The sequence below is a fragment of the Chiloscyllium punctatum genome, chromosome 18 (assembly GCF_047496795.1).
Source record: "Chiloscyllium punctatum isolate Juve2018m chromosome 18, sChiPun1.3, whole genome shotgun sequence".
Classification (NCBI taxonomy): domain Eukaryota; kingdom Metazoa; phylum Chordata; class Chondrichthyes; order Orectolobiformes; family Hemiscylliidae; genus Chiloscyllium; species Chiloscyllium punctatum.
Window position 1 is genome coordinate 87,297,170 of NC_092756.1, and position 21,331 is coordinate 87,318,500.

Below are 21,331 nucleotides of genomic sequence, written 5' to 3' on the forward strand. Positions count from 1 at the left end.
AGTCAGAAGTCACACGAGATCATGTTATGGTGAGACTCCACATGACGAAGGAGCAGTGCTCCAAAAGCTTGTGATTTCAAATAAACCTGTTGGACTATCACTTGTGACCTTATCTGTCTGGAGTTTGCATGTTCTGTCTGTGTCTAGGTGCACTGGTTTCCCCCCAGAGTCTATTGATGTTCAGGTTGGGTAGATTGGCCATGGGAAAATGCAGGGTATGGCCTCGAAGGGGCAAATGGCCTTTTTTTTTATTCATTCATGGGATGAGGACATTACTGGCTAGGCCAGCATTTATTACCCATCCCCAATTGCCCAGAGGGCAGTTAAGAGTCAACCATATTGCTGTGGGTCTGGAGTCACATGTAGGCCAGACCAGGTAAGGATGGCAGTTTCCTCTCCTAAAGGACATTAGTGAACCAGATGGCTTTTCCCAACAATCAACAATGGATTCATGGTCATTATTAGACGCTTAATTCCAGATTTTTATTGAGCCATAGAGATGTACAGCACGGAAATGGTCCAACTTGTCCATTATGCTAAATTAATCCAGTCCCATTTGCCAGCTTTTGGCCCACATCCCTCTAAACCTTTCCTATTCATGTACCCATCCAAATGCCTTTTAAATGTTGTATTTATACCAGCCTCCACCACTTCCTCTGGCAGCTCATTCCACACACACACCACCCTCTACGTGAATTCAAATTCCATCATCTGTCATGGTGGGATTCTAACCCAAATCGACAGGACATGACCTAGTTCTGCAGATTAACAGGAGAAAGTGAGGACGGCAGATGTTGGAAAGTCAGAGTCAAGAAGTATGGTGCCGGGAAAAGCAGCAAGTCAGGCAGCATCCGAGAAGCAGGAGGGTCGATGTTTCGGGCACAGCATTCCTGACTGGAGGCCTTACACCCGAAATGTTGACCCTCCTGTCCCTGGGATGCTGCCTGATCTGCACTGCTTTCACCAGCCGTTTTTTTCTCTAGATTAACAGTCCAGCAGAAATATCATCACCTCCCCTGGACTCCTTCTTCCACATAGTCATAGAGATGTACACCATGGAAACAGACCCTTCAGTCCAACTCATCTATGCTGACCAGATACACCAACCTAATCTAGTCTCATTGGCCAGCGCTTGGCACATATCCCTCTTAAACCCTTCCTATTCATATACCCATCCAGATGCCTTTTAAATGTTGTAATTGTACCAGCCTCCACCACTTCTTCTGGCAGCTCATTCCATACATGTACCACCCTCTGTGTGAAAAATGTTATCCCTTAGGTCTCTTTTATATCTTTCCCCTCTCACCCTATGCCCTATAGTTCTGGACTCCCCCACCCCAGGGAAAATATCTCGTCTATTTATCCTACCCATGTCCCTCATGATTTTATAAACCTTTATAAGTGTACAAAGCTAAAAATCACACAACACCAGGTTATAGTCCAACAGGTTTATTTGGAAGCACTAGCTTTCGGAGTGCCACTTGCTCATCAGGTGGTTGCGTGATTTTTAACTTTGTACACCCCAGTCCAAAATCAGCACCTCCAAATCTATAAGTGTACAGTTCCCATGACTCTGTGCTGTGCGGTCCCAGGATTTCTTGGTGCTGCCCTTGTCCAGTTGAGTTTCTCCAGCCTGCCCTGGGGCGCGGCCCCTTTAAGAGACTGGGGATGACGTCACCCTGGTTGGCGTGTGTGTGGAAAGCGGTGCCAGTGCGCAGGCGCGGGCGGTGCAGCCCTTTAATCGCGGATCGCTGGTCCAGGGCTGCGCTGTAGTCTCAGCTGCTGCTGCATCCTAGTCTCACTCACTCACTCTCTCACTGTTCGTGTGGGGAGTCGGGGCAAGTGCAATCCTGGTGAATGCACCAACCTTCCTATCTTCCCCCCCACTCCCATACCCCCCTTTATTCCCCTTCCCTCTCACCCCCTCCTAAAAATTGATGCCTCAGTTCTGTCTGAGAACTGATTCCCCCCCTCACTCTCTCTCTCTCTCCCTCTCTCTCTCTCACACACACACAGCTTCACTCAGTGCACTCGTCCAGCCGCCTCTCACCAGCACAGCCATGCAAAGGTAAGTCCAGGGGAGACCTGGGGCTGTTTTTGTTTTCTTTAATTGTCTGATCTCTCTGTGTTTGAAGCGTGCCTGCGTTTCCTCCACCAGCTCTGCAATTTTGTTTGGAAATCCCTTTTTCAAACTGAATGACTTCCTTGCCAACCTCTCTTTTTTCTTCACCCCACCAGTTCCCACACTGTCCAAAGCTGTAAGTTAACGTTTGGAGGCGATCCCTCCCATTTCAAAATGCGGGTTGGAGAATTGCATACTGCAAGCTTCCTGTAGTAGCCTTGGCTTTCAGATTCTTGTTTGTTTTTAAATTTATTCTTTCAATATGTAATGCTGGAAACCTCCCCCCGCCCCCTTTGTGACAAAGTCCAGGAAACTTTTAAGTCTTTTGTTTTTTTTAAAATCCTTGTTTTTAAGTCTCTGGCCAGTTTTCCATGTGGGATGCTGTTTCCTCTTCTCTCACAACAGTTCATTTTTGCTTCCAAGTTGGATTTGCTTTTTACACCCCTCATCATTGATTGGAAATGTTTTGATTTAAGTCAGGTTTTTTGTGTGTGTATGGAAGGTCCTCCTGAATTTTTTTTTCCTCTCTTTTCTGCCAGGTGTTTCTGAATGATTTTATTTTTCGTTTTCTCTCTCTCTCTCTGAGGTGTGTGTGTAGTCTTTTTTTCTATCTGAGGGGCCTGGTGACTGCAGCTCACGCACAGAAGTAGGCCTCGACCGCTGCTGTTTTGCTTGTCTGGCAAATCTATATTCAGTGTTTTGAAACCCCCACCCCCCTCCAGTCACTTTGGTGGGGTGTGGGGGGTGAAAGGGGTCGGAGTGTGTGGAGTTGTGGTGGTGATGTGGATGGACAGTGAGCAGACTTCCCAAACTCTTCTCACGTTTGCACTGCAGTAACCTCATGGTTTTACACAAACAATCTCTGGCCACATCAGCAGTGCTCCAGAAATGAATCCCAGTCCTTCTGATGGTGTTATGCCAGTGACAGATGCCCTGGTGCTGACTCAATTCAGTATAGAGGGAGAGTTGGCGGGATGGGGGGTGTCATTGTTCGGGGCTCCAGATTTGATCTTTGATCACTGAATGCTATAATTAGATTAAATTAAATTTGAATTATATTCATGTGTTTGCAGTTTTGTTTACCCTTGCTTTGCTGCTTTCGCATTTTTGTCTTGGGGTCGGGGACGTGTGAGATTTCCCGTTGTGATTTGGAGTTGGTCTTGCGGCTATTTTCACAGTGGCAAGCAACAGGTTTACCATTGAATTGTCTAAACTGGTCCTCAAACTCGCTTGCGCTCTTTCTCCCTCTCTTGCACATCTTGATCTGTTTCTGTATGCTCATTGGTGCCCCCCTCCCCCCATCCTGAGGCAAGGTTTCCCAAGGTGGGGGCAGAGGGTTGAGGACCCCTAAGTGAGCTGGAAGTTTGGTGTCGTGTGCTCTGAGGGCACCACAAGTTTTCACAGCTTCCCAACCACCAACCCCCTTCTGTACATCTGCCCCAACTGCACCCATATATATCTTCTCTGCCAAGTTCCCCTATGTCAATTTTATTTTTAATGTGGAGGTGCGGGTGTTGGACTGAGGTGAAAAAAAATGGAAAAATCACCCAACACCAGGTTATAGTCCAACAGGTTTATTTGGAAGCACTAGCTTTCTGAACACTGCTCCTTTATCAGGTATCTGATGAAGGAGCAGTGTTGCGAAAGCTAGTGCTTCCAAATAAACCTGTTGTGTGATTTTCAATTTTTTTTTCACCGAGGGCTCAGGACATGTTTCAAATCTCGAAATGCGGTCATGCTGATGTGTTGCAGGGGGTGGTTGAGAGGTTTGGGGAGCACTGTCCTAAGCTCTGGATTTTCCTCTCCACTTGTAAGACCCCCAGGATGGTTCCTTTTGTTTGATGTCAATTTTTATTTGATTCAGCTCTCTGTGAAACATCTTTGCGTGCTTTCCCACATTAAGGTCGCTATCTGAATTCGGGTATTTTCCTTTGGCGTAAAACAAAAGACTGTGGATGCTGGAAATCTGAAGCGAAATCAAATTGCTGGAGAAACTCAGCAGCTTTAACAGCACCTGCGGGGAGAGAAAGCAGATTTAACGTTGAGATTAGAGTGGTGCTGGAAAAGCACAGCAGGTCAGCCAGCAACCGAGGAGCAGGAAAATCAACATTTTGGGCAAAAGCCCTTCATCAGGAAGGGCTTTTGCCCAAAATGTTGATTTTTCTGCTCCTCGGATGCTGCCTGATCTGCTGTGCTTTTCCAGCACCACTCTAATCTTGACTCTAATCTCCCGCATCTGCAGTACCCACTTCTGCAGAGTTAACGTTGAGTCCAGTGACCCCTCTTCAGAACTGGACTCAAAACGCTAACTCTTGTTTTTTTTTCCCCTCCCTCCACAGTTGCTGCCAATCCTGCTGAGTTTCTCCAGCGATTTCTGGTTCTTTTTTTTTATTTCATTGTCATGTCCTTTGTGAGAGGCTTTGTACTGAGTTTGCAGCCAAGAGGCAGGTGATGGTACAGATGGCATATACTGCATGGTGTGTTTATTTAAATTGTCTTCTCCTCCTCCTCCTCCTGCTCTGACTGCTGCTGACATGTTTTGAGTCGAGAGGCTGCCTCTGTGGAGCCTCAAGGATGTAGCTTGGTGTCATTAACATCCACAAATGGGGCTATTGTCCATTGTTTGTGCCTTACCTTGGCCCACACTCCGCTGGGACACCCGAGCACGTCGTTCTGTGCACGAAATGTTACTCCAAGGTCACGTCGACCTGTTCCGGTGAAAGTTAAGAAAGATCCCACAGGGCTGCGTGAACAAGAGCGATATGGAAAAACAGAACAGGCGCAGGAAGTGCTCAGCAGGCTGGGCAGCATCCATGGGGAGAGAAACAGAGTGAACCATTCGGATCAGCGAATAGTTTTGCCAAGAGGTTGCTGAACTGATACGTTTGCTGAATTTTTGACTCTCTTGTCTGATGTTTGTTTGCTGGGTGTTTCTGCCTCACTATTTTTTAACCTCCTGATTCTCAGCGACTGCATTACAGTGAGGAAACCTCCCCGCACCCGCCCCCCCCCTCCCCCACACTCCTGCCTCAGTCAGCTTCATCTTGGACTGCAGAATGGTCGCCTCGTTTGCCAGCATAACAAACTAACGCATCCCAGGCAAACTTTAAAAAGCGTCGTAACAGCTTTGAGGTTTTGTTGGGGTCACATTTTATTTTAGATTAGATTCCCCACAGTATGGAAACAGGCCCTTCAGCCCAACAAATCCACTCCGATCCTCCAAAGAGTAACCTACCCAAGCCCATTCCCTACACTGTGGACAACTTAGCATGGCCAATTCACCTGACCTGCACATCTTTTGGATTGTGGGAGGAAACCGGAGCGCACAGAGGAAACCCACGCAGACGTGGGGACAATGTGCAAACTCCACACAGTCAGTCGCCTGAGTCGGGAATCAAATCCAGGTCCCTGGTGCTGTGAGGCTACAGTGCTAACCACTGAGCGACCATGCCGACCGTTTACGCAGCACCATTGTCTCAATGCGTGTCGCGGGCTCCTTTTGACACAAAGTCACTTTCTGCAAACGTGGCACCCAGTTTGTGCACAGCAAGGTCCCAAACCAGTTGTCTTATAGTGAGCAAGTACTTTTTAAAATGTGTCCCCGCCCCCTCCTCTTTGCGGTCTTTCACACCCCTCTGAGGGCAGACTTGTTGGTTTAATGTTGCATAAGGGAGGCAGCACATCTGGTAAAGGGTTACTCCCTCAGTGCTCCAATGGGACATCGCTCTGATTATCTGTGCTGGTTCATGGGACTCAAACCTACGAATCTCTTGACATGGAGGTGGAGTGATTATGACAAGGTCAGTGCAGGTGGACCTCAGGAGTTCCCTGAATGGATCAGGTTAACAGCCCCAATCGGGAAGCCCTGGCTGATGGGTATAAGCAGGAGAGTCAGAGGTTCTGTTCACTCTGAGAGCTGGCTGTGAGGGATTTGGATCAGTGTCAAGGACTCCACATGTGTAAATAAAGCCTGACTTCGTGGCACAGTACCAGCCTCTGGAGTTGGTTCAATGGCTATGTGAAAAAAGCACGCACCTTCAGTTAGGTTTAGGATTTTTGGCATCATGCCACTATCTGGGAAGCTTGACTCAATCGATCCTGGCTTCGACGACAGGGCCCAGTATATGGAAAGAACGCGTATGCGAAATTTTTTTACGGGCAAATGATATTGGGGCAGATGAAAAGCAACGAGTCATTCTCCTGACTGCTTGTGGACCCGCAGCTTTTTTGGTTATTAGGAGCTTAACTTTCCCTGAGGCAGCAGATATGAAAACCTGTCAAGGGTTGATGGTTTTAGAGGCGGAATATTATAAACTCCAAGCCTCCTCTATTTCTGAGGTACTGTTGGTTTCACTCAGCAATTCGACAACCGGGGGAATCTGTGTCGGGATTTTTGACGAGGTTAAGATGACTGGCAGAGGCATGTGACTTTGAATTAACCCTGAATGAGATCCTGGAAAACCGTTTAGAATATGGGATTAATGACGTAACCATGTAAAAGTGCCTACTAGCTGAAGCCCAACAGGACTTCAAACAGGCTCTATAACTGGCTTTATCATTGGGAAATGCAGCAAGTGGAGCATATGAGTTACAGGGTGTTCTGTTGGAAGTGAACACCCTCGCCAGTCCAAATGAGCTTGGGGAAAACCACTCAAGTGCAGGACCATTGCACAGCCTCACTCTGGGTGTATCCTGAACAGAGGGGCTCTAGGTCAGCCCACAGAAAACCCCAAAACAAAGCCAAGCCTTGGCCAAATGGTTAAAATTTTCCTCAGGATCCAGGCAGGCAAGCCATTGTGGTTGCTGCTGGTCTGCAGACTTGAGACAGCAAGAGAGTCCCACTAAACCTAAATGGAGTAAGAGAACTCATAAGCCGGTATTCGGGAAAGTCTATCTACAGCTGGCTTGGAACAGGTAAATTATTCACCAATATTCAAATCCGAACCAATCAAAATAAACGTCTGATTAAATGGTCACCTGGTTCTAATGGAAGTTGATACAAGCATGGCCATTTCAGTGAAAGCAGTCTTTAATAAAATTTTCCACTAGACTTTAGCTAGGCTGAAGTCTAAACCTGGAAACTATACAGATTAAAAGTACAACTTTGGTTATGGTCTCTTCTGAGAAGCTGCTGGTTCAGTTACCACTGATTTTGTAGTAAAACGCTTCAGGCCCAAGCCTGTTGGGATGAAATTGGTTGAGATAGATTCACCTTGATTGGCTCAACATTTCTAGATTTGGAAATGGCTGCCTGAGTGAAGTCCTAATTAAATGCCCAAAGGTTCTTCAGGAAGGTCTAGGCACTATTGAAGGAGCTAAGGCCACCTTGCATGTTGACCAGGAAGCAAGGCTGCAATTTTTCCAAGGCCCACCCACTGCCATTTGCCTCATGGGCAGAAATCAGAAGGCTGGGAAGCGAAGGAATGATCAGACCAGTCCGGTTTGTGGATTGGGTAGCACTGTGTTTGCACCGATTTTTGAATTGCGGTGGATCAGTTTGCCTTTTTGGGGGATGGTAAGCCACTTTTTGCAGCTGGATAAATACCCAATCCCTCACACCGAGGATTTATACACCGAGCTGGTGGGGGTGGGTGGGCTGTCCTTCACAAAGCCGGACATGAGCCATGGGTACTTCTAATTGTGGTTAGAAGAGGATTCCCAGGAGTAGACTCCAGTTAATAGCCATAAGGGTTTGTACTAATATACAAGACTGCTATTCGGGGTATCGTCAGTCAGTGCAGTCTTTCAGCAAATGATTGCGAACGTTTTACAAGGACTACCCCAGCTCACCATTTATCTAGATGATGTCACCTCTATGTGCTAATAACAGTGAAGACCAGCAAGGACTGCTTAGAGAATTTGGACATAGATGTTTCTCCTAGGCAGTTGTCAACCTTTTTAGAAGGGGAAAAAAATGTGTGTTCCAGGCACCCCAAGAGACGTACTTGGGCTACAGTGTTGACAAGACCAGGTTACACCGGTTGGAAGATAAAATGAGGGCGATCAAAAGTCTGTACCAGAGCTTGGGTCTTTCCTTGGGCTGCTGAGTTATTACAGAAAGCTCATTCATAACCTGACCTCCATCTTGGCCCCTTAGCGTCAGGGGTCAGCTTTGGAAATGGTCATGTAGCTTTCAAGGAAGTGAACAAACAGCTATCATCCTCTGTTAATGGTGCACTGTGATCTCAATCAAGATCTGGTACTGATGTGCATTGCCTCCCTATGCCGCATCAGGGTGGTAATGTTAGCTCACAGGTGGCCCAATGAAGAGGAACGCCCAACAATGTATGTATCCAGAACTTTGGCTAATCCAGAGTGTAAATACACCCAGATAGAGAAGGAAGGTTTCGTGGTCATATTTGGAGCAGGAGGTTCCACCAATACCTTTTTTACAAATGTAAATTTGTAATAATAATGGAGCACAAACCCCTGCTCGCCCTACTTAGAACAAGGCAGGGCTGGGCATAGCTTCAGGCCACGTTCAGTGGTGGGCTGTAATACTAAGTGCAGACAGTTACAAGTCGGAACACCAACAGGGAAGCCAAGTAGTGAATGTGAATGCAATGAGCCACCACTGGAAGAGTCCATAATGGTTTTAAGTTTTCTGGATACGCTTCCAGACACAGTTGACAATATCCGACTTTGGACCTAGAAAGATCCGGGCCTGGCAAAACTGAAACAGCTCATGGTGATGGGAGAACCAGAATTGGAACCGGAGACACCAGATCAGAGGATGGCAGATTATTATGGGGAGCAAGAGTGATTGTCCTGAGCAATGGTCATCACCAGGTACTGGCTGAACTCCAACGTGGTCATCTAGGGGTTTGCAAAATGAAGTTATTTCTGGTGGCCAGGATTGGCTGCTGTGTTGGTGAGGCAGTGCCCAGAGTGCCAATGAAGACAAGAATTACTGCTGGTCGGTCCCCCCACATTGGAATGGCTGGGTAAACCCTGGACTCAGTGACACGTTGACTATGCAGGTCCTTTTCATGGGCTTAATGTTCTCGGTCACTGGATGCCCACTCAGAGCGGTTGGACGTGCAGAAAATTCATTTGTCAAACGTAGAGGAGATGATAGAGAAACCACGCACATCTTTTGCAATGCACGGACTCCTGGAAATGTTGGTCACAGAAAGCAGGCCATCTTTTACCAGCAGGACATTTTGAGTATTTCCTAAATATTTAATGATGGTCAACATAAGGACCCCTCCCTACCATGCATCATCCAATGGTCTGGTAGAAAGAAAGCAGACTTAAAGAAACAGCCTACAGCTTCACGAGATCCCAAATTGTCCTGGTTCCAGTTTGATTATAGGACCATTCCCCTCACACAACAACAGGGATAGCTCCAGCAGAGTTGCCGACAAGGAGTAGACTGCACAGCAGCTTAAATCTGGACCTTGGACGGGAGGGTGACACTGCATCAGGAACGCTAGTGCTGGACACAAGACTCCGCTAAACGAGAGAGAGTTTACTTCAGGGTTGAAGCTTGGTGTAGGGACCAGAGGAATAGCCCTGCACATGGGTAAGAGGCAGGGTCGACGCGCGGTCGGGTGCAGTGATGTATAATGTTTGGGTGGATGTGACAGTCCTGAACGAGCACGTGGACCATCAGAAAGCTGCAAGCAGGGCAGGAATAAAACATGCCTGGCTCTTCAACAGCCTTTCCGACTTTTTCAAAACCCATGGGCTCTCCCTCTCCTCCAGGGGTTGAAGAAACCTCGGAATCTGAGATGGACACCGGTGGATGTTGCTGCCTCAATGCCTTTGCCGCCTGAAGAAGAGACTGAATTTCTTCCGAGATGCTCCAGGGACAAGAGGCTAGGGACTGTGCTACACATTGCCCGGATCCGAGGCAGAGTTGGAGGAACCTGACCCTGTGCTAAAACACCCCAGGAGGAGCTCCACAAAAGAAGAACCAGCCCAAATCCTCTGACCCAGAGTGGGAGGGATGGAGTGAATGTAACAAGGGGGCCGCATAGAATCTGAGTTCCCTGATTGGGGCTCTAAACCTGATCCAATCGGGGAGCCCTGGCTGACAGATATGAACAGGAGTGTGAGGTCCTGTTCTGTGGGAGCTGGGTCAGTGTCAAGGACTCTCTGCATGGAAATAAAAGGTGACAGAATGCTGGCCTCCTAGAGTAATTTCAGAAGACAGGTCTTAAATACAATCCCTACAGTGTGGAAGGTGCCCATTTGGCTCATTCAGTCCACACTGACCCCCCCGTAAAGCATTCCTCCCAAACCCAGCCCCCCATTGTATCCTGTAACCCCGTGTATTACCTTGACCAGTCCCCCTAATCTGCACATCTTTTGGACTGTGGGTGGAAAACGGAGGAAACCTGGGGGGAGAATGTGCAAACTCCTCAGATGGTCACCCAAGGGTGGAATGGAACCCAGGTCCCTGGTGCGGTGAGACAGCAGCGCCAACCACTGAGCTACTGTGCTGCCCACTGAGATACGACTGTTTGTTTTAACTGTCATGGGATGTGAGTATTGCCTTTGTTAAGTAGGTCATTTGAGGGCAGTGCAGAGTTCAGTAGTTGAGCAGGAGTCACACGTAGGCCAGACGAGGTAAAGATGGCAGATTTCCTTCCCTAAAGGACATTAGTGAACCAATGGGATTTTACAACAGTCAATGATTTGTTGTCATGGTCACCATTATAGAGACCGGCTTTATGTTCCTGAATTTTTTTATTGATTTTATTTACATTTTTCCATTATCTGTAGTGGGTTTTGAACCTGCGGCCTCATAATTAGACCTCTGTTTCTCAATCACTAAATCAAGTGATATTACCATCACCTCTCCCTTGTGCCAATAGTTCCAGTGCCTGGGGGGGGAAGGGTGTAAAAACCTCCTTGTCCCTGTTGTTGTGCTGCAGCTTTTTAAACAACTCGCAAAGAGAGTCTGAGAGAAAGGCATATTCACAAATGCCTGTCCACTTTTTTCTTTGACGCCATTTTGTGTCGGAGTGGTCTGTGTTCTGTGTCACAACTGCGTTGACTTGTGTAGCATGGAGGTTCCAGCTTAATTGGAAATGGTTTGATCTCCCAGTTAATGTGTTAACTAGTTTTCTTACACTTGAGCCTTTAGAGCTGCAAAAAATTATAAAGTGGTGGGGCTTCTGCACAGTGGTAGTGCCCATACCTCTGAGACAGGAGACCTGGGTTTAAATTTCATCTGTTCCAGCAGTGAGTAATAACACTTCTGAGCAGGTTAATTAGAAAATATCTCTAATAACATGTTGCCGTTTTAAGTCCATTCAAGGCTGAGATGATTTTTCAAACAGTAAGGGAATCAAGGGTTTGGGGAAAAGGCAGTATTGATGAACCATGATCTAATTGACTGAAAGGCCATTCAGCCCATCAAGTCTGTTCTAGGTCTTATGCCCAATCTTAATGAATACAATATTTGGGAGCAGACTTTCATGCAGTGTAACTTCCAGGGGCTAAAGGAACCTGAGGTTATAGGCTAAGTGGGAACAAGGTACTAAGTTGGATGATCAGCCATGATGTCACTGGAATGGTGGTGCAGGCTTGAGGGGCTGAATGGCCATCACCTCTTTTATTTATGTTTCTGCACAACACTGCATGATAAGATTGAGTGCACGAGGTGTTACAGGATGGGCCAAGTGTGATGTACACTTTTTACAAGTAACACAGTGCAGGTCATTCGGCCCACACTCTGCTGCATCACATTAGGTTCCTGCTATCCTAATTCGTCAGTATTGCTTCCATCCCTTTCTCCTTAGTACATAGCTCTATTCCCCTTAAATGTACTTATGCTGTTCATCTCCACTCCTGCAGCAGGTCAAGAGGAAATGGTGATGTGGTGTTAGTGTCATCTGGACTAGAACCTAAAGGCAAAGGTTAAAGGGGTTTGGGGGTGGCCATAGTTCAAATCCCACCACAGCAACTGGTGGAACTTAAAATTCGGTCAATGAAAGATCTGGGTTTGAAAGATTAGTCTCAGTCACAATATTTGGGAGCAGATTTTCATGCATTGTATCTTCCAGGGGCTAAAGGGATCCAAGGTTACAGGATACGAGTGGGAACAAGGTACTAAGTTGGGTGATCAGCCATGATGTCATGGAGTGGTGGTGCAGGCATGAGGGGCTGAATAGCCTACTCCTCTATTATCTATGTTTCTGTACAGCACTGGATGATAAGATTCAGCCATGAAGCTGTCATTGTTGTAAAATACCATCTGGTTCACAAATGTCCTTCAGGCAAGGAAATCTGCCATCCTTACCTGATCTGGCCCACGTGTGACTCCAGAACCACAGCAATGTCGTTGACTCTTAACTGTCTCTGGCATGGCCCAAGATGTTCCTGAAAGATGGGTATTGAATGCTGACCTTGCCATTGAGACCCATGTCATGTAAATACAAGTTTGGGAATGAGTTCTACATTGTAAAAACATTCCTGACGAAGGGCTTATGCCCGAAACATTGATTCTCCAGCTCATCGGATGCTGCCTGACCTGTGCTTTTCCAGCACTACACTCTCGATTCTGAGCTCCAGCATCTGCAGTCCTCACTTTCTCCCCATTGGAACAACTCAGTGGAGGTTCTCCTGAATTACCCCTGAAGTTTTTTTATTTGTTGACTTATTTATGTCACTCTCTGGTTGGAGTGTTTTCTCTCTACTCTTTCCCCCCCCCCCCCCCCCCCCAACTCCATAAATGTCCAAAGGAGGGATATCTTTGTGGGGTGTGGTTGGGGTGGTTGCTGTAGAGACGGTTCTGTTTTTGGTACAGTGGTGGCGTAGACTTGCACTTGGGATCATTTCTGTCCAGAGTTCGGCTCTGTTAAAATACTAGAAGAAAGTGCAGACTGGAGATCAGAGTCTAGAGTGTGTGGTGCTAGAAAAGCACAGCAGGTCAGGCAGCATCGAGAAGCAGGAGAATCGACAGTTTTTGCTGGAGCCCTTCATTAGGAATGAGGTTGGGAGCCTCCAGTCCCTCTCTCACTGTACTCCCTAAGTCCTCTCCTCTGCCCTGAAGCTCTTCAGCCACGTCCTTGAGTAACCTTGCTCCCGCAGCCACATCTCCTTCCTCAGTTCCAAGGTGGCTGCCAGCCTCATTCCTGATGAAGGGCTTATGCCCGAAACGTCGATTCTCCTCCCTGGATGCTGCCTGACCTGCTGTGCTTTTCCAGCACCACACACACACACTCGACTATGAAAACACTAATCTGTAATTAAGGGTTTTAGGGAAGTGGAGTCGAGGATTATCAGATCAGCCAGTGATCTCACTGAATGGTGGAACAGACCTGATGGGCCGAATGGTCTTTACAGCTGCAGCCATTGCTGTGTATGTCTCGAATAAAAAACTCCTTTTTTACTGTGAGCTAATTCCAAACTAAATGCAGTGCAAAAAAAAAAATTTGAAAAGAAAAAAAACTTGCATCTATGTGGAATGGTTTATGACCTTGCTGACATCTTGAAGAGTATTACTCTGGTCAAAGAAGTTGTAATTTGGGCAGCATGGCAGCTAACATGCTCTCAGTAAGCTTAACCAAATTACAGAATGATAACTACGTAACCTTGATTAGCAATAGAAACAGGAGGAGGCCATTCAGCCCTTCGAACCTGCTCTGGCATTTGATCCAATCCTGGCTGATCGTCCAACTCCGTTCCCCCATTCCCACTTTCTCCTATCCTTTTGATTCCCCTTTGTCCTAAGAACTATACCTTTCTCCTTCTCCATGCAATGCTTTGACCTCAACTGCTTTCTGTAGCGAAGAATTCAGGGCTCACCCATCACTGGGTGAAGAAATGTCTCCTCATTTGGGCAGCATGGTGGCTTAGTGGTTAGCACTGCTGCCTCACAGCGCCAGGGACCCAGGTTCTATTCCAGTCTCAGTCAATTATCAGTGTGGAGTTCGCACATTCTCCCCGTGTCTGCATGGGTTTCCTCTGGGTGTTCCGATTTCCTCCCACAGTCCAAAGATTAGGGTAATTGGCCATACTAAATTTCCTCTTGGTGTTCAGGGATGTGTAGGTTAGATGTATTAGTCAGGAAGTGTAGTGTGATAGGGTAAGGGAATGGGTCTGGGTGGCATACGAGGGTCGATGTGGACCTGTTGAGCCAAATGGCCTGTTTCCACACTGTAGGAATTCTATGATCTCAAACCTAAATGGCCTATCCTGTATCCCTCTGACCTGACCCCTGGTTCTGCACTCACTGGTCATCAGGAACAACCCTGTCTGGCCCTGTTAGAATTTTATAAGGTTCTGTGAAATGCCCTCTTTCTTTCATTGGAGAATAGAAGAATGAATGTTAAATGATTGAGGGTTAAGTATTGGTTGGGACAGTGGGTTAACTCCCCTGACCTTGTCTGAACAAGTGCTTAGGGTCTTCTAAGGTACATCCAAACACAGAGCTGGGTAAGGGGGACATTGATTTAATGTCTTGTGTCAGAGACAGCACCTCCCATGCACAGCCCTCCTTCAGTACTGCGCTGAATTGTCAATCTACAGTTTATCTCCAGCCCTGGAGTGGAACTTGAACTGAGAGCCCCGTGACTCTGAGGTGAGTGTGAGATTAGCCCAAGGGAGGGGAAAGTAAACTGTCAGGGCTAACAATTAGGAATTAAAATTTTAGCGTGCCAACCCTTCCTTCCTTCCTGTTCTGATACTCCAAGAGCGTTGACAGTCCATAAACATGTCTCAGTGTGCTGCTCCAGCTGTATAAACTGTGGGTTGTGAAAGAGGTTAGACAAATGCAATTTATTTTCCTCTCTTTTTGTTCTTTTATTCTTTGGTTCCCCTGCCCCGGTTGTTCAACCCCCCCCCCGCTATCTTTTTGTTCCCCCTCTACCTCTTTTTCTTCCTCTATTTGTTTTCCCCCCACCTCTTTATTTTTTTTGGATCCACCCCCCTCTCTATTTGTTCTGTCTCCCTCTGTATCCCTCTGTCTCCCCCTTTTCTGTCTTGAGGGCTTGCTGTGTATTCTGTGTCTCCTGTTCAGTATGTATTCAGGAAAATGACGTCTGTACTTTCTTGTGTGTAAGTGGGAAGGGACTGGCTGAAGTACAGTAAATGCTGTCATGACTCATCGATTTGTGAACAAATTGGTCTGATGAAAGACGCTGTATAAATCTTCCTCCTTCATCTGACAACACAAACCGTTTGCGTTACTTTCTCTTAGGATTCAAATTCATTTTCTGTCTCGATCAGACGTGTCTTTAGTCACCCTTGAAAAATCTTGAAGCATACCCATCTGGTTCACTAAAGTCCTTTGGGAAGGAAACTGCTGTCCTTACCTGGTCTGGCCTACATGTGACTCCAGACCCACAGCCAATGTGGTTGACTCTTAACTGCCCTCTGGGAAATTAGGGATGGGCATTAAATGCTGGCCTAGCCAGTGACGCCCTCATCCTGTGAATGAATTGAAACTCTCTCGTGGTTTTCTTAAGGGGAGGTCAGGTCCGACCAACTTGATTTGAATTTTTCAAAGAGGTGATATATACGTGTGTAGATGGGACCAAGGTTTTTGGTGTAATTTACTTGGATTTCAGCAAGGCGTTTGATAAGGTCCTTTGTGGGAGAATGATAACAAAGATAAGAGCTGATGCAATCCAGGGAAATTTGGATCCACAGTTGGCTGAGTGGCAGGAAACAGTAGGTTGAGAGGCATTTTTCTGACTGGAAGTCTGTGTCCAGAAGGATTTCTGAGGTCAGTGTTGGGGCCCTTCTCCTTGTTCATATAAGTGACTTGAGACTTGCATGTTGGAAGGTTGACCAGTACGTTCACAAATGATCTAAAAATTGGGGTGTTAAATCGTGAGAAGGATAGCCTTAGATTACAGAATTCAGTCCAGATAAGCAGGCAGGACTTTAACCCAGGAACTGTAGGGTCTCTGGTAATTTGAGGAGGGGTGGGGGGGGAGGCAAAAGAAAAAAAAAGGGTAAGACTTGAACATATTGCTTTTGTGTGCAGGAGACCCACTCTCTGCAAACAAAAGGAACATGTCCAAACTGGTCCTTGCCAGAGACTTGTTCCTTTTTGTGCCAACCCTGGAAATTGTCCTGGTCTTGGGCATGGGCTATTACATTGTTTCTCATTTGGTATTCTTGCATTTGTCCTGATAAGTGCAAGATGAAAAAAGCTTAAGCCATGTGCCTCTTTTCAACTTTTACTTGGGTTCTTTACCAACAAGTGATACATTTGAGCACAATCTTACATCGTGTCTCTGCTTGCGATGTACCCTCTCCTTCCCTTTTCTGGGATTACAGGACAGTGTTCAGGAAGAAGATAGGATAAATAGACAAAGTCTTTTCCCTGGGGTGAGGGAATCCAGAACTAGAGGGCATAGGTTTAGGTTGAGAGCGGAACGTGATAAAAGGGACCAAAGGGGCAACTTTTTTCACGCAGAGGCTGGCACGTGCATGGAATGAGTTGCCAGAGGAAGTGGTGGAGGCTGGTACATTTGCAACATTTAAAACGCTGCAATGAATAGGAAGGGTTCAGAGGGATATGGGCCAAGTGCTGGCAAATGGGACTAGAGTAGGCTAGGATATTTGGTGGGCTAAGATGAGTTGGACCGAAGAGTCTGTTTTCATGCTGTCCATCTCTATGACTTTAAGAGGTACCATACTTGATATCTTCCCATCCCTTGTCAAGATAAATCTGTGAAGGAGTCTTGTGTTATCTAGGATGTCAGCTTCATCTCAATGGATGTCATTCTAAGCTCCAAGTTAGGTTTTGAATTTCCCTCCACATTCTGGAGCACAATCCGAGTTGACATTCCAAGGCACTACTGGCCGAGTGCAGCACTGCCGGGGGAGTGCGACACACTGTTGGAAGTCCTGTTTCTTTCAGGCAAGTTGTTAAACTATAGCTCTGCTTGTTGCCTCAGCTGGGTGTAGAAGATCGCGCCGCACTCCAAGGACGGCAGCTGTGCCCTGACCAGCATTGATCCCTCCACCCACACTGGGGGAACAAGCAGATTAGATTACTTACAGTGTGGAACAGGCCCTTCGGCCCAACAAGTCCACACCGACCTTCTGAAGACCAACCAACCCGGACCCATTCCTGTACGTTTACCCCTTCACCTAACGCTACAGGCAATTTAGCATGGCCAATTCATCTAACTTGCACATTTGGACTGTGGGAGGAAACCGGAGCACCCGAAGGAAACCCACGCAGACACTGGGAGAATGTGCAAACTCCACACAGACAGTTGCCTGAGGCGGGAATTGAACCCGGGTCTCTGGCGCTGTGAGGCAGCTGTGCTAACCACTGTGCCACCGTGCCGCCCACCAGAACTGGTTATTGTGTGTGGGAGCTTGCTGTGCTAAAATTGACTCTGTATTTCATGTAAAACAGTGGCAGCACTTCAAACAGTACTCCATTGGCTGTAAAGTGGTAAAGAACCTCCTGGGGTGCTACGTAAGTGCAATTTTGCACATGCCTTAAACTGCATTTTGAGGAACCATTGTGTGTGTCTGATGAGATTTAGCTGTCGGTATGAAATCTTTTATTTCTTCATCAGGCTCCCTATTGGCCAGTGTCTTCTGATTCATTCCTGAACCTTGTACCTGCTTTGCAATGGTTATGGTTGGATATCTGCCATATCTCGGCTGTCTAAACCATTGAGGGGTTGAATTGACGCAAACTAGATGAAAATCCAGTTAACCTTGACTGGTGACCAGGATAGGCCAATGACCCCTTTTTCCTGTTTATAGTGAGGAGTGTAGCACAGAACTGCTACTCATGGTTGCTATCCTATGATCTCTAGGAGAAGGCAGGTGGGACTAGCTTTTAGTTTGGGATTATGTTCGGTGTGGACTGATTAGATCTAAGGCTCTGTTTCCGTGCTCTTTGTGTGAACCTGTTTGAAAAAGCAATAAGACTGGGAGTAGACCATTCGGCCCCTCAAACCTGCTCCACAGTTCAATTCGATCATAGCTGATCTTCTACCCAACTGCTCTTTCCCCACAATGAAATCTTTAAGTCAGTGATGTGGACGGTAAAGGGGGGAAAACGTGAGTGAAAAGGGGCAGGATTGGGCTATCCAACCTGCTGGCTCAATTCCTGTGGTGTTGGCTCAGCCAGCGTGCATGTCCACTTGGTGGTGGTGTCTGTGGAGGTAGCTGGGTTGTGACGGGTGGAATCCTTGCAAGGTTGGGCTGAAGGACCTTTCTCTGTGCTGTATGCATCTCCAAGGAGTCAGTGGCTGGGGGAGGAGGCATGAGAAGCTGGTGGGGATGGGGTGGGGTGGTGGGGGAAATATGTTGACTGGGAGTGACCTTTGTGTATCAAGTAACTAGTTATGGATGTTGAGAGACATGATGCCTATTTTCACTTTGCCTCTTCCCCAAAAACATATTAAAAACTCAAAGAAACTAGTAATTCAGCGCAGACTGCCCAATCTCGATGCACACACGGTTTGTCAGGAGCTTCCCTTTTCTTTCCCCTGGTTCCCCATTTGACCATTTTCTCTGACATTCATATGGGAGACCAGGCCCAAGATTTGGTGAAGGGGTTGGGGGTGGAGGAGCGTTTTATTTATTTTTGTACCTCAAACATTCCCTCCCCCCCCACTCTAAGCCTTGCATTTGAGCAGTGGTAGCAACCCTACCCTACCAACCACTGTCCCCAAGTAGGGGATTGTCATCTCGATATCAGGAGCTAAAGGGTGGCTCGGTGGTTAGCACTGCTGTCTCACAGCGCCAGGGACCTGAGTTCAAATCCATCTCTGGCAGTTGTCAGTGTGGAGTTTGTATGTTCTCCACCCATGTCTGCGTGGGCTTCCTCCCACAGTCACGAAGATGCTCACAAATGGGACTAGATAAATTTTAGGATATCTGGTCGGCGTGGATGAGTTGAATCAAAGGGTCCATGACTCTGTGTGCAGGTTAGGGTGGCTTGGTCATGATAACTTTCCTGGTAGTGTCCATTGATGTGCACGCTAGGTGGGTTAGCCATGGGAAATGCAGGGTTACTGGGATAGGCTGGGGAGGTGGTGGGAATGTTCTTTGGTGCTGACTCAATGGGCTGAATGGCCTCTACTTTCACTGTAGGGGTTCTATGACCGACTCTCCCAGCAGCTGAGGCAGGCTGTGGAGAGCTTACCGCCGCAGCACCATGGTCTCTGAAGCTCGGCCTAATCACCGCAAGAAGCAACCCAGGTCGATAAGTCAATCTTGGGTTAAATGCTTTTAATCTTGGTCAGCCCACTCTGCACTGCTCTGGTCTCCATTTTATAAAAGGGCAAAGTCTCCACCTTGCCTCTTGCCCGAGGCATGGCAAAACTGTGTGGTTAAACCATCACCTATTAACTTATTCTCTATGACTGAGCAACCCTGAAGACCTTTAAGGATATTGGTGACTTTATTCACCGTAATATTGAAAGGGAGGATTACAAGGAAATGCCCCAAAAATAGGACTGGTACAATTACAGCATTTAAAAGGTATCTGTATAGATACATGAACAGGAAGGGTTTAGAGGGATAAGAGCCAAGTGCTGGCAAATGGGACTAGATTAACTTAGCATATCTGGTCAGCATGGATGAGTTGGATGGAAGGGTTTGTTTCTGTTTTGTACATTTCTAAGACTCTGTTATATCCATCAACAGAGTCTGAACTGGCTGAAACTCTTTATGTTGTTACAGCAATCAAAGGGTGTGCTAGGTTGGACCAGATGGGCTGAATGGCCTGCTCCGAAGTCATAAGTAATAAACTGGTTTCACCTCTGGGGAAGCCTGTTTTGTTTCTTTGTAATGAATGCAGCTACGTGAGGAAGGACAATGCCGCTGGGAACTTTCCACTGTTTGCGCGCAGTGTCACTCATTCCCAGCTGGGATACAGCAGCAGTTCCGTCTTCGTGAGATGAAGTTTTCTCGGGCAAGGTCGGTAAACAACTTGAGGTGAAGCAGTGGTATTGGGCTTGGTACTGCAGTTGCGGAGAGTCTGGGAGGAGAAGGGGGACACTAAAGGGCAATACTGTTAATACTGTGAAGTGAGGGAGAGTTTTCTCAGGTTTGGTTCCTCACAGTCCATCAACAGTTTCTAGTTGACTCGTTGCAAAGTCAGAGCACTAATGTGGGTGTGTACTGTTCCTCATCATAGGCTCCCTACAGTGTGGAAACTTCAGCCCAGCAAGACCACACCGACCCTCCGAAGAGTGACCCATTCTCTCTACTCTATATTTACCTCTAACTAATGCACCTAACCTACACATCCTGAACACAGTGGTCAATTTAGTACAGCTAACTCGCCCAACCTGCTCACCCAACCAGAGCACCCAGAAGGAAACCCACGCAAACACTGGGAGAACGTGCAAACTCCACACAGTCAGCCGAGGCTGGGATCAAACCCGGGTCCCTGGCGCTGTGAGGCAGCAGTGCTAACCACTGAGCCGACTGAGCTAACTTAAACATTGCATCAGGTCAGAAGTCACAACACCAGGTTATCGTCCAACAGGTTTACTTGAAATCACAAGCTTTCGGAGCACTGCTCCTTTATCAGGTGGTTTCAAATAAACTTGCTGCACTCTGACCTGGTGTCGTGTGACTTCTGACCTTGTCCACCCCAGTCCCACACTGGCACCTTCACATCATTGCTGCATCAGGTTACAATATCCTGATTGAGGCAAAACCCCATCATTTTGTAGAGCTGGAGGAGGTTACGGGTACGAGGAGGGGATTTAAAGATGAGGCTGCAGATTTTATGGAAGGAGTCCCAGAGTGTTGAAACCTTTCGGGAAAAGGGGATTGAAGAGTTCAAGGTGGCACGGATGAGCCCAGTGCAGCCCTCCTGTGGAGGATGTTTTTGTTTTGGGACTTGAGAATTCAGATATAGAACAAACTCGATTATCCGAACGAGGCGGACGGGGAGCATTTTGTTTGGATAACTGGTCTGCTCATAAATGAAGGAAACATTTTACAGCACCTTGAGATCTTGTTCGGATAATCTGCAATTTGTATAATTGATGTTTGGATAACCGAGGTTGTACTGTATAATGTAGCACCCATTACTCCCTCATTCTCCCCCCCGCACACTGTAAATGTCACTGTCCAACTTGAGCATGTCACACTGATTTGAAGAGTGCAAAGCTGCCGGATCACTGGCCCTTTCTGAGTCTTGTGACCTAACTCAGAAGGCAAATGCTTGTAAACAGATTGGTCTCCTCAGGGAAGCTATTAGCATATCGTTTTGCACTTGGCAATGGAGCCAGGAATGCAGCGATTGTGGATAAA

At 47.0% G+C, this 21,331-nt stretch overlaps 1 protein-coding gene across 1 annotated transcript in view; it reads left to right on the forward strand.

Annotated features, from left to right (window-relative positions):
- Nucleotides 1-1,741: 1,741 nt before the first annotated feature.
- The window catches only part of tmem184ba (transmembrane protein 184ba), a 91,580-nt gene continuing 71,990 nt past the window's right edge, over nt 1,742-21,331 (forward strand). The window contains exon 1 of the mRNA XM_072588274.1: nt 1,742-2,068. The gene's annotated coding sequence lies outside the window, so the exon portion shown is untranslated. The remainder of the gene's footprint in view (nt 2,069-21,331) is intronic.